The sequence below is a fragment of the Oreochromis aureus genome, linkage group 2, assembly GCF_013358895.1.
Source record: "Oreochromis aureus strain Israel breed Guangdong linkage group 2, ZZ_aureus, whole genome shotgun sequence".
Lineage (NCBI taxonomy): Eukaryota > Metazoa > Chordata > Actinopteri > Cichliformes > Cichlidae > Oreochromis > Oreochromis aureus.
Genome location: NC_052943.1, coordinates 25,320,479 through 25,332,880, shown reverse-complemented (window position 1 = coordinate 25,332,880; position 12,402 = coordinate 25,320,479). Strand labels below are relative to the sequence as shown.

The 12,402-nt window shown below is 40.1% G+C and overlaps 1 protein-coding gene across 1 annotated transcript in view; it reads left to right on the top strand.

Moving 5' to 3' along the window:
• The window catches only part of ankrd50 (ankyrin repeat domain 50), a 38,664-nt gene that overhangs the window by 19,221 nt on the left and 7,041 nt on the right, over positions 1-12,402 (top strand). The window lies entirely within an intron of this gene.

The following is a 12,402-nucleotide window of genomic DNA, read 5'->3' as shown; positions in this document are numbered from 1 at the left end:
GTTATTTCTTCATGATGAGTTCTCACAATTGGGTTAATCGGGTATGATTATGTCTCTGTGTATAGTGTGTAGAGAAATGCATGGTAACAATATAATGTGCACCTAAAATCCTATAAAGTTAATAGGACAGGTAACAAGCATCCTTCTTTAACATCTAGCCCCAGCAGCAAATTAATTCAGTTGGCAGTCTGTTCATGTTCTGGCTTGTCTTCAGTGGATTACGTTGCTTGCCACTTGTCATTTTAGATAATACAAATAGTATTCCTGTATATATTCCAAATTAAATGCAACAGTGTGCCTGTGTAGAATAATTGGTCAAAAAGGTCACGCTCAAAGTTGTCTTTAGGACTCTTAAAATACATTTTACATATATGCAGCAGGTAAAATGTCCATATTTTAAGTTGTTTGTAATAATGAGAAATGACACAGGGAAAAGCTGTTGAACACATGAAGAAATGGAGGTGCAAAAAGACCTAGAAAGTCATGACAGCAGCTGAAATCTATCAGTAATTAGAAAGCAATCCTGCCACTTAATGCTAATGAACAACAGCTGGTTCAGTCCCTATAAAAAGGTATCTCATTACCAAAGCGTCACACAAGAAACAACCCAAGTTGGGTAAAACCAATCGGGTCTTGCAAGACCTGGCAACCTTATTGTTGCAAAAGATACTGATGGCATTGGTTGCAGAAGAATTGCAAAACCACTTGAAGGTTCCAGTGAGCGCTGTTGGAGCTATAATCCAGGAGTGGAAAGAATATCATTTCACCATAAACTGGCCACGACCAGGTTCTCCCAGCAAGATTTCAGACAGAGGAGTGAAAAGTATTATCAGACGAGCTGTCCAGGAGCCAAGGACCACTTGTGGAGAGCAACACAAAGAGTTGGAATCAGCAGGCACAATTGTTTCAAAGAAAACAATAAGAAATGCAGTCAACCACCATGGCCTGTATGCACGCTCACTACACAAGACTTTGTTGCTAAAGAAAAAGCATGTTGGAGCAAGTTTAAAGTTTGCTGAAAAGCTCAAAAGGCACCGCATAACATCCCAAAAGTAAATAAGTTTGGAGGTGGGACCATCATGGTGTGGGGCTGTTTTCCAGCATACGACAATGGCATGCTTCATATAATTAAAAGAAGGATAAATGGAAAACATGTACAGAGACATTCTTAATAGAAAACTGCTGCCGTCAGGATGATGAAGACTAAACGAGGATGGATGTTTCACCAAAACAATGATCCCAAACACAGCCGAGGAAACTGTTGGTTTCAGAGAAAGACAATAAAGCTGCTAGAATGGCCCAGTCAATCACCTGCCCTCAGTCCAATTGAAAATCTATGGAAAGAACAAAAGTTCAAAGTTTATAGAAGGGGCTCAAGGAAACTTTCAGGTTGGTGTGTAAGAATGGGCCAAAATCACCCCTGAGCAATGCATGTGAAGAGTTTCTCTATACAGGAGGCATCGCCAAAGGCTTTTGTACGACGTATTAAATACATTTCAGTGTGTTCAATACTGTGTAATTTCTCATTATTACACTTAATTTATGGACATCTATGGTTTGATTTCTTTGCTTGTGTGGATTGAATGGGACATCTGGTGAGAATTTCATCTCAATAGCACATTTTGTATTAACTTGGAAAATTGGTAACACATTTAGTACTTATTTAACCCGCTGTAGGTCTCCTGCAAGAAAATGAGCTGTCAGCTATTTTGATCATTATTTCCGTGCAAAAGTGCCCTTCACTCCTTGGGTCTAGTTTCTCCATTGTGAGTTTGTTTCTTAGTCATTGTTGATATAAGAGTGGAAACAGGAATTCAGGACACTAGAGTCTCACTTTGAGTCGTTCGTGGGCATCATGCGTGTAATTCAACAAACAAACTGTGATGCAGGCTGCCCACTTCATAATTTCAAAGACACGCCCACCCACGCTTTCCTCTAACTTAAAAGGTTCTGTGTAGGAACCCGTGTGGATTGGTATCAGTTTAGTTTAAAGCGTTTTCCAAAACTTTGTGTCCACAGACAACACAGATGGAAGAAGTTTTCTATTTGATTTTCTTTCGGCAGCTTTTTGCATTAAATCACATTTTCTGCTGTCCTGTGTGTGTTGTGTCTGGCCCAAATCTTTAATTTCAATACTGAGATTTTATCTGGTGTGCACTTCATGTTCAGAGCGGAGTCAACAGGGGAATATATAGTCTTATATACCACAGACGCAAATGGGTTTTTTTGAACATGTTAGTTCTGTTTCTGCTTGTTGCACCTCTTTTGTTTGTACTTGATGAGCTGTCTGTTGTGTTTTGGGTTTTTTTGATATGGTTTGAAGGGAGTTTCATCGTGGAACAATCTGATAAGTGGCAGTTATCTTCTTTTTCTCCATTTTTGCACTAGCTCATTCCCTCTTTACTGCCTCTTTGATGATGGCCAGGCTTTTGTTGAGCTCTTACTCCAATTGTCGAGCAATTGGTTCAAAAAAATTAATCTACTTTTGAAAAGAGTGCCAGCCTCACATATCAGATGTGATGTCCCTACTTGAAGGGAGTGAAGGACATATTTGGTTTTGTTTTTCCTTTCCGTTTAGACTTGCTGATGTCTTTTTTTTTTCTATGAACATACTCTTTTACAGTTAATACCTTTTATTATTTCAGTTCTTTATTGAGTCTATGCACTGAAATCCTCCTACAGAACTACAGTAAGCCTTGACCTATCCATTTTGCTAATGCTTTTAGCAGTGTCTTTGTTTTGTCTGGATCTAGTCTTCCGCTTTTAGTCCAGTGCTGGAAATTCTTCTACAAGACTGGCTTTTTCTTTTTTTTTCCTCATCACACATAGACGGATGTGGACTTGCGCACACACACACACTCCCTCACTCAGTGTATTCTATTGCCTTTTGTACCTTATTATTAATATGGCACTATGAATGCTCCTTATTCATGCAGCAGTGGACTGAAAATAGACCAAAGAACTTGGAGTATCAGACTGAGGCCAAGTGTCCCCTAAAAATATCTTGCATATTGTTTACAATTTAGAGATGGCAGTGACCTGCCAAAAGCGTCCACTTTCATGCTCACTGCAAAGCAAACTACTATTTTATATGAGCGTCCGTTTTAGTCGTGGTGGAGGTTGTCAGTTTCCCAGTATACTCTGGTTTGTGGTAATGCGAAGTTTGTGGTTTTGTAAATACAGTGCTGATAAAGTTTGAGGAATGACCTTTAACCACAAGGTTTTGAAGGGAGCTCACTGGACCTGAATTTTGGTCCTGTACTTTTAAAATGTCTAAAAGAATTCAGACTCCTTTTATGTGAGCAACTCGAAGCTTTCTGTTACCTTTGATTTTTGCAAAATTCACTTCAGTCTGACTCGCAGCAAGTGCGTTCAGCTGGAATTTCTCATTTAATTTTTTTAAGGAGATGACTTTATTCCCCAGGAGCAAAACTCAGAGTTCCTTGTCTCTTGCTCAACTGTTATTCCTTGTGTCTATCTCTGAGTGGAATGTGCTTTGGGAAGTTTTCAGCACCTCAGAGACCGAGCAGGAAGGAGGCATACTGACTTCTGCTGCAGAATGCCTCACTCACATCCGCTTGGCTAATGCCTCACAAACAAAGAGTGGTCAGTTTGTGAGGAGTACAAGAATTTTGCACAGTATCCCTCTGGCAGACCCGTGTTATGTGATCATTCCGATTCGAATAAGCTTCGGACTTCCACTGTTACCTTTGACTTGGACTAAAATTTCACTCTCGAGATGCAAATTGTAGTATAAAAAAAATCTTGCTTTTTCTGACTTTGCCTTTTCTTTGAGCTGTGCTACTGTAAGGACATTGTAGCGGTAGCGCAGTGGAAACACTTAGGCAGCGATTTTGGTTGGGAGCCGGGTAGAATCTGTGCCAATTTATCAAGGCCTCCAGCAGAAGGTGGAGCAGGGACAGAGAAAAGAGGGCTGTATGAAGGTGCGAGGTGGGGGTTGGGTGTTTAAATAAAAACTGCCCCCCACGCGCGTGTGTGTGTGCGCGTGTGTGCGCGTGTGTGCGCGTGTGTGTGCGCGTGTGTGTGCGTGTGTGCGCGTGTGTGTGTGTGCGTGTGTGTGTGTGTGTGTGTGTGTGTGTGTGTGTGTGTGTGTGTGTGTATTTTTATTTTTTCAGCTCAAACCTCAATCTCTTGCCATCTTGTTTTCTTTTTTTTTCCCACTTTGTTATTGGTCTCATTGAAATACTTACAGCCCATTTTTAAATCATATTTCCAACATAGCATTTGAATCAGACTCATGTGATCTTTCCATCTGTCACATGAAGGCATCACTGGACTGTAAGGGCTCCTATCTGAACAATACTGTTTGATTCATACTTGTTAAAGTCACTGTTTCTCAACAGGCATGTATGTGTGGGGGCTTGAGAGAGTACTGCACGGACTACATGAAGGTGTCTGATCAGCTGATGAATATTTTTTATAAGGGGATGGCTCATATTGACATTTTACTTCTGGAAAAGCAAGGCTTCATTTTTAATTTCTTTAATACCTGCTTAAGTAAAAATGGCTTCCTTTCCCAGTCAGAAAGTGTGACATCTAGCCAACAAGTCATCTAAGGTCACAGTTGTAGCACTGTGACGACATTCCTGACAGTGACACAAAAATGCAGACAGGGCCGACTCATCAGATCAAAGTGTAAATCCAGTCTGGTGCTATAAATACAAAACATAAACAACTGGACTAAGGTAATAATCACTGCCATCTCTTACTTGTAAACGATATGGGGGTATTTTTAGCAGACACTTGGCCTCGGTCTGATAATCTAAAGTCTTGTGGTTTGTTCTCTAGTTACAAAGTGCTTAAAATGATGTTTTATAATTTATCAGAAATGAACTGCATCATTAACTTTTTGCTGATTACTTTAAAAAATGTAGATAAAACATTTTTGGTTAAGAACTAAACATAAAATTTTAAGATTAACAGGCCACAGCGTCTCAGATACATGTGTATGTGGGTCCTGTATACTGTCACTTAAATTCACATGACTTGGTTTACCTTTCTTTTGCCAGCCTTGGCACAAACATATATGGGCAGTACTTGTGGATGGAAGTCTTGCTGTTCTGCAAGACTTCCACTGGAACAGTGAGGCAAACCTCTCCACCAGTTAGCATCCAGAAAGGGCTGTGCAATGTTTGAGCTGTACGCTGAATATTTCATTTGCTGATGATTACTGCTGAAGCTCCTGCACTCAAAAATCATAACTCCTACCTAATGTCCATATTTTAGCTTATTTTTTTTATTTAATTCAAGTATTACTGGCTAACAGCCAACCTTATGGAGAGCTCAAGGCATGTGTTTTCTGAGATCTGAGATAATCGGAGTGAGGAGAGAATTGCTACCGAAATCTCTTCTTCTGTCTGCAAGCATCTCCTGACTAATCCTCGAGTACAGGAGGAGGAAGATAACCGTGATAGAGCCTGTTTTAAAGGAAACACAAAACAAAACCTCGTGCAAGCTGTATTTAGGATTTTGAGTGAAAAGCCAACATGAGCGAGGGATGAGGAAGGATGGTGAAGGCATGGAGTGCCAGTAGTTATAATAATATAGTATCAGTGTGCTCCTGAAGCTGTGAAACATAATGACTCCCCTTAAACAAGCACATTCCTGCTTAGGAGTGTTACAGCAACTTCAATTAGATTGATTTCCACTGTAATAAAATACATAATTATTTTAACTCCTTTCCCGATTTTACTTCTTCAAGTGGGTGAAAAGGAGCAACGTTGCCAGCGTTAAGGGGGGCCTACCAGTCAAAACTTGGAAAGTAGCCACCACAAAACCTCACATAAAAGCTTGTCTTGGTTATGAATCACAGCTTTAATTAATACGGTTATACCCCAGCTTAGTCTTAGGAATGTTACAGGAGTGTGTGGCTGCTTTAAAAAGACACTCATCCTTTGAGACATTTTGATGGTGGGTTAACTCATTTCCTTCCCAACGTGACATATTTGCTCATGCTCGTGAGGATTTTTTTTGTTTTAAAAAAACCAAAAGTAATCTGCAGGACTGCTTGCATATAGATAAGTCATTAGATTTCACAGCTATTGTGTAGTAAAAGCTACACTTTCAGGAAACTGTGCTACTCTGGGGTGGGTCTATGTTTCTGTTTCCTGTATTTGTGTCTTTTTCGGGTGAGGGTAGACCACCCTAGCAAGGGCTTGAACCACATCTTCCACCTTCGTTCTGTCCACCATGAATGGAGCTTTCTTAACCCAACATGCCAAGAAGCTGAACTAATTTACCACTAGTGACCACAAAAGAAAAGAGCAGCTCTGTTTTAAAGTGTGCGCACTTCTTCAAGAAGCCCTTTGTCCAGAGGCCTATGGTTGAATCCAACACAGGGGAAGACGGTCCCTTCACAGAAAGGTCAGCAAAACTCTTAACTTTGCACTAGATGTGTGTGTTTTTTGGTTAGGTTTCTTTTTGGTCAAATGTAAGACCTCTCTGGAGGGACCGCAAGATCTACTGGCCAACTGACAAGACAAACACAGTCATAAAGCAGCGAGGACGGTTTATTTCTTTTCTGCTGTGGAATGCTCCCCGAAGAGAGGCAAAGACTGCTTTGCTTACTGACTCCACAGTAAAATGCCATTTTGTGGCACAGTTTGGACAACTGGATATATGGTTGCACAAACAACAGATGAATTTGGAGCTTAACAATGCCAAGAGTTTTCAGCAGTGAAAGAAGAAGCAGCTCCAAGGCACTTCCACAGTTAATAGTCAAAAGAATTTAATAATTGATTCCAACATATTTTGGTCATGCTGCGGCCTTCACCAAAGAGACTAAATTGCTCAACACTAAACCAAAATCACGTTCAACAAATGCCTCCTGCTATTAAAACACAAAGTTCACTCTGTTCTCTTTTTAGTTTTCATTATAGATTCTGTGTCACTGTGGCGAACAAAAGCAAGCAAGACGCTATTAATAAGCTTACCCCTCTTTTTTTTTTTTTTTTTTTTTTTTTTTTTTTTTCTTCTTCTTCAGTTGGCTTACACGGACAAACGGATTTATGTCCATATTCATGTATAAGTTGTCGTCTGTGAGGCTGCATGTTGAGCCTCACTTTGGATGAGCTGGAGACCATAATCCCTGTTGAATACTGTAATTTTACCACCATGCCGTCTGACAGCCGGGCAAATTACAGGTCTACCATGTCTGTATCTATAACACCTTGGGTGCTGCAGTGCAGTCACATGACTGTGAGCACGGCGAACAAAACTTGCTGGCCTCTTCCTTCCTGAGGTGATGCCCTTTGGTATGTGGCATGCCTCTGCCAGATTTTAATGAACCTGTGATTTTATTTTATTTTTTTTTTAATTTCTTTTGGTGGTACAGAGCAAGACTTGTTGGTTTTTGATTTAATTGAAGGGTTTTTACATTAAGCCTTAATTAAAATACCCTTCAAGAATTCCTGGGATAGTTTTCAGTTGGTTGCTGCAACTAAAGACATATTTTATCTTTTAAATATACCACACTCTCTCTTCACTTGTGTGCCAAGAATGACTTTGCAAGTGTCTGATTCCGCAGCAAGCCGTCAAAGCTTTCCTCATGCTGAATCTGTCATCTGTACATGCGAAATCTTCCCAAAATGCTTCCAGGCCTACCTGGCAACACTTGTTGATCGCAGATAATGGATTATTTGACTTGATTGCTGTCAAGCTAGTCTGAGCAGTCTCTTACGCAGGTGAATGGAAACATGTGGCGGTAGAGCCAAATGAGGTTACTGATAGGTCAGCCTGGGTAATGATGAACAAAAACATGGTGAGAAAGTGTGTTGCAGAAGCTTACTGCTACTGCAAAGCTACAACATTGCATCTTCAGAAAGAATCGGTTCTATTTGATGATTCAGTGACAGTTAGTTTGGAATAGATTCCATGGGAATTCCAGTCTAAAACATATCCACTTCCAAACATAGCCCTTATTTAGGTTGGGGGCCAAGGTATATTCATAACCGCCAATGTATATTTGGCAACTTATTTTAGCATTTTTACATATTTGAGGGAATTATATGACATCCAAAACTTGTAAACTAGTAGAGAATTCCCACAGTTAGTTTACACCTCGCTCATAGTATCTGATGTGCTCCGATCATCACCCTATTCCCTAAAACTTGAAAACACTAGCATTTGACTCACAGAGGACACTGTGACAGTCTGAAAGTTTAATGGGCTAATGGATAAATTTGCACTTGGAACAGATGCCATGCTACTTTTTATGATTTGTGTCTGTTGTTTGGGGTTTCTGTTAGAATCTTTGACATGAATGAAATTTGCAGCCATCTGTGCAGCTGCAAGAAGCTAGCTGTAACAGCAGTGACAAGTCTCTTAGAGTAGATATCTCATATGGGGTAGACAGGTGCTCTGCCTTGACTCAGCCTCTTGTCACCATCTTAATGAGCTTCTGCCATTCAAAATAATAACTAAGCTCTTTGTGGGTTAGAAGAAAAAAACCTAGTATTTCTACTGTGTTTTGCATAGATTTTTATATGATTGATGTAGTATTCTTTGCACAGGTGGCCTTGTTGTGAATATGTTCCTGTTAACCCAACCCCCAACACATCAGCTCTATTCAGCTGCCCTACAACAGGTTTGACTGGAAACTCTTTCACATCCCGTTTGAAAGTCAGCAGAGGCATGTTTGGGCGGGAGTGTTTTCATGTGCCTCGCCTCAAGCAAACCTAAATTAATTGTTAAGTGTAATCATTTCTGCGTCTCGCCTGGTGGTCGCGTAGCATGGCAACTGTTTGCATCTTTGCGCTGTTAAATCAGCTCCAGATTTGAGCTGAAACCTCTCAGATCTCAGTTCCTCAGTCTGTTCTCACTTGTGAATAAGCCACATTTATCCAAAATAAAACAGAAAGAGTTGTTGCCTTTTGACTGTTAAACTCCAAATTGGAGTCTGTAAACAATCAAACAAAGAATTCAGCAGTATTTTTCAAAGATTGAAGAGTAGCACACTTGCACAGGACTTTAGCTTGCAGACCGTTGGAGCTGACTCTCTTCCACATACTTGTGTTTAGGAGGTTGGCTCTCTCGTGTTTTTTGGAGCTGGGAACGCTGCAGCTGTCGAACAGACGTTTGGTTGAGCGCGGGTTTACTGGAGAGCCTGAGGAGAGGGCAGTGAGGCTTGGGTTTCTGTTTTCTTTATGGATCCAGTGACTTAAGATGGTGTCTCGCGAAAGATCGTGCTGAATCTGAGAAGCTGCCATTCCACAGTCCCAGTTGATGAGCTTAGACCTCAAGTTTTTTTGACAGACATGCGCGCACACACGCTGGCTCATTCGTCATTTGAAAAATTAATCTAGAAAGCAAACAGTCACTCTTTTGTATGCGAGACCCTGTCTCTTGTGGCTGGTATCCAGCTCTGTAACGAGCAGCAGCTGGCTCAGAGGCCTGCACTCAGGAGCTGCATCCCTCACCCTGATGAATGTGTCATTTGTTGCTTGTTTAGCAGTCGCTTTTGTTCTGGGTCTGAACCATCCTCTCTCACACTCACACACTCACACACACACACACACACACACACACACACACACACACACAAATAGAGTGAACACACACAATGCTCAGCTACAGTTTGTGTAACCTACTTAAAATGGTGCAAAATCTAGGCCTTCATGACTGCTGGGTTTTGGAAAGAAAGAAAATGGTTCTTGGAAGGCGTCTGGGTATCTGTAGCCAATGAGAGTTCATGCATTCCTGTGTAGTACTTAATAGTAGTTCCTGTTACACCGCAGTCATCAAATGCAGGTTGGATGACATTCCCCCTGCGGTTGTTTTATTGCTTTATCGGCAGGAGTAGGGCAATAATATTGCCATGACTTCACAGTTGATATCCAGTGAAGTGATGTCTGCTGATGACTTAAGTGGAAACTGTAGTCTATCTTTCAGTATGTGACTGAAGGGAGATGTAATTTTGGTGTTTTGAGCAAAGGCACTTAAGTAGGTCTATTGTTTTATTTCTTGTAGGTTTTTTTTGTCTTATCTGAGCAAGTGCTTTATTTCATGGTGGCTGCAGTCAAATTTCGATCTCCTCCTCCCTCCTCCAGCTTTCCTATTCACTGTATCTTCATAATTGGTGTGTCAGCGACCGTGGAATGTAGAAGAAACTGTTTATCATAAACTACGGCACAGAAGCATTTTTCTTCTGTTCCCCAGAGAAAGTATTCATGATAGAGCAGCATGTCCAGAATTGGGCTGTAATGCATACTGAATGTTTTTCTTAGTCCCACTGTGAATAGAAGAAATCATCATCATGCCAAAAAATTGGTTGCCATACTTTGCTAAAATCAGTGGCTGGGGGGGGGGGGATTATACATATGTATGTATATATATATGTATATATATATATATATATATATATATATATATATATATATATATATATATATATATATATAATATATAATATATATATATATATATATCTCTGAATAGCGTATAATATATATATATATTTTTATATATCCTTATTTTATATATATATTATATATGGCCTCTTTCCCCCTTCCAAACTAGTGGGTTTATATGTTCCAGCTGGATATAAAATATTAGAATGCCTCTGAAAGAAGGATTTTTGGTCCAGAAACTAGTAGGTTTCCTGTTCCAGCTGAGCCCATCACAAAGACATCCGAGCATCAGAAAGGACCCATCACTGACATCCGAGCATCAGAAAGTCGCACCAGACATAAGCTCTCTGTCGTTAGCGAGAGAGACAGAGAGACTGTAAATGTAAATGTGAAACTGTGTGCTTGTGTCAAGTGGAGCACTTGTGATTGTGCACTGGCCTGCAAAGCAGAACAGTAGAAGAGAAAGGAAGCATGTACACCAGTTAGATTAGCTTTCAAGCTGAGGGGAAAAAGGAAAAAGGAAACAAACCCCCCACACACACTGGACACCTGACATGAAACAAGAGGCTAGACAAAATGAGATAAGGATGAGTGAGAGATCCTCTGATGATAACATGATGGGCTGAAATTTGATCTTTGCTGCTTGAAGTTTCAGCCAGGGGAGTTGTGAGCACACAGAGAGAACAGGAATGCGCATTAGGATCATGTGGTGCCTTCAATCAAGTCTGTATCTTTTTGATATAAACCCTGAAGTAACCCCAGAGTCATGATAACAAAGTGCTTTTTTCTGGATGCTTTTTAAATGAGTACTTAGCCAAGGTTTGTAAACAAAGAATGAAATGAATGAAATAAAGACATCACAACGGTTCTAAGTACTCAGAGACGGAAGTGATTTTTACATGGCTACATCACATGCTTGCCATGAATTTGGCTCTTGTAATGTCAGTGATTCCTCCAGGACTGAAGTCGTGGGAGTTGATACAGGAGTTCATGGAGCTGGAGAGAAGAGGCTGAAGGGAGTGTGGAAAATGTGCACAGTTACTGAAAACAGTGGCATACTAGAAGTGGGTTAGGGCCTTTCAGTGGCTATAATGATGGGGAATATTACTTTAAAGCTTGTTAAAATGTAAAGAATTCCCACAACCGCCCCATACATAAACCTGTTTATATGTTCATATTTAATATTTGCAAAATATTTATTTATTTAGTATGGGACTTTATAGTTTTTCCCTTACTCAGGTTTTCATTCTGTCCCAGATTGTAGACTTAATACTACATAATGCTATATGCAGACAAATGTGGGGAGTTCAAGAACTGTGATTGGCTGTTGAGTCTCAGAGAGAGAGAGAGAGAGAGATCTCTACCTCTCTCTTGACTGTAGTTAAGAAACATTCTTAGTTTATTATTCCTCTTTTTCATTTAGATCTACCACAGGCCACCACATCACTAAAGAAATAAAATAATACAGACAGATGTAAAGAACAATGGAACGTGATTTTGTATATTAGATCTCTGGGTGAAATCTTACATAAATCCTATTTTATCCTGTCCTGTGTTAATCCCAGTAACTGTTCCCTCCTTAGCAAGTTGGTCATAAGATGTTTCATGATGTGTAATTAGTGCCTTTTAAAAAGTAAATACAAAGTAAATATTTGTCTTGTATGACAGATTACATTCTTTCATTCAGTTTTATTTATACAGTACTGATTAAAACATTCTTCTCAGTGGGCTTTAGGTTGTAAAGTAAAGACCTTACAATAAAGTGTAACCATTACCCGAAGCGTGAGTGCTTTAATTTCACCAAGTAACCAGTTTTTCACAGGCTGAAATGTGACGAAGGGCCTCAAGGACAGAATAAAAGGGAATTATTGTGAGATACTGTTTGAAGGAACCTGCTTATCTTAAACAAACACAGAAGCCAGCGATAAAGGGAACCTGTTGCTCCTTCTGTTTACCAGGATCTGTTGTCCAAACTGTCAGTGCCTGCTTGGGAATTCTTGTTAAAGTCATCAGGTTTGCTATCTGGCCTGGAAGT